Genomic DNA, 1,861 nt, shown 5'->3' on the forward strand with positions numbered 1-1,861 from the left:
TCAATAAATGATGTTGTTAATGAATTTTTAACTTTAAATATTAGCAACACTTTGTAATATGATGATACAGTGAATGTGGACCTTTGTGAATCGGAGAGGAGTGAAGAAGGAGAAAAAAGGATCAAAATGGATGAGTTGGCCTCTGTTGTGATGGGAGAGAAAAAAGAAGAAAAGAAGGATGAAGAAGAAGATATGTACCAAGAAGAAATTCCAAAAGAAGCAGCTGCATCAGAAGAAGAAGAAGCTGAAAAAGAAGCAACAGTAGATGTTGAGAAAAAAGGAGAAGAAGCACCAGCTGAAGAAAATCCAAAAGAAGCAGCAGCAGCAGAAGCAGAAGCAGAAAAAAACCTGAAAAAGAAACAGCAACAGATGTTGAGAAAAAAGAAGAAGAAGGTAAAGAAGCACTAGCTGCTGCAGATGCTAAAATAGAAGGAGAATAAGGCGAACATGAAGAAGCTGCCGAAGCTGCTGAGAAAAAAGGAGCTGAAGCTGACCAAAAAGATTTGGTCATGGATATCGTAGGTGAAATCAATAGTAACATTTGTGTTGATGAGGAAGACAGGGAAGAAGACATTTGAATGCTAATATTGTTAATGTGTTGTTGAATGATCAGTAGTTAGGATCGGATAAATATTTTTTTTTTATTAGAAACATTGTTTTATTTTATGGTAGTGGTTATGATTCTGCACTGAATCTGTCTCTATCAAACTGATTAGTTGCATTTCCATTTGAATATGCAGGGTGTTGTCATAGTTGGTGCAGTGTATGGTTGATGTCATAGAATGCATACATAATCTTTTGTATACTGCTTGCATGGTTTATCATTACCATGCTGGTCGGTTTTAAGTCGACGTGTTGTTTGATCGACCATGATTCTATCAAAAATAGTATTAACATTATAGAAAAATAGAAGTATTATTATTTATTCAATATCACTACATCCATGTTACGCCTTTCCAAAGAACGAATACTAGCATTATAGCACATAACATCATTTTTAGGCCATTCTTCCTTTCTTTGGCCAAAATCAATTTTTGTTTTAGTTGATGCCTCTCTATTTTGGTGTCATGTAGCAACAATTTAAAGTGATCCCTCTGTTCTTCAGATTCTTTGAAATTAAAGTCATGAGAAAATCTTTATTTTCTTCGCATTGTTGGAGCCTTTGTAGTAGATTAAATTTTGCCAAGCCTTAAAAATTTGATGTTTCGGATCCCGGACTCAACGTTGATGGATTGGTTGGAGGTGATAGCTCATCAAGCCATTTAAAAAACGAGCATGCGCCATTATCCTAGAAAAAAAATAATAATTACATAACGACTAACTTAACTTCATAAAAAAGACACACACTGCTTACCTTCGCAATTGCACAATTATAAAATTTACGACCTGGATTTGAGTCCGTGCGTGGTGTCCTCAGGGCAGTTGCATTCCCACAATGACAAATTAGAGTATTTTTAGAATTGGATGTTTGAGAGGCTTGAGACATTGTAGAATTTTTAAAACAAAACAAGGCGAATGAAATAAAATAATGAGGGATGACCGAACTTATATATGAAGTAAAAATGAAGTGTTGACACTGATGGATTATAAAAGTAGTCGTTTATTACCGTTGGAGCAGTAATTTTATTTTTGAACTGGCGGTGACACTTAATAGACCATCGTAGATCATGGCTTATGTCATCCATCGATTAGACTGGTCAACCGTAGACTTACACCTTTAGATATGCATCGATTAATATCCTAAGTATGTGTAGACCACGTTGATCGATGTGCACTGCCATAGACCGTCACTTGGATGTAGTTAAAAAATGTTCAAATAAATTAAAAATAAATGTAGTGTTGATTTCTACACATGTGAGTG

This window comes from Capsicum annuum, chromosome 7 (assembly GCF_002878395.1).
Source record: "Capsicum annuum cultivar UCD-10X-F1 chromosome 7, UCD10Xv1.1, whole genome shotgun sequence".
Taxonomy (NCBI): Eukaryota; Viridiplantae; Streptophyta; class Magnoliopsida; order Solanales; family Solanaceae; genus Capsicum; species Capsicum annuum.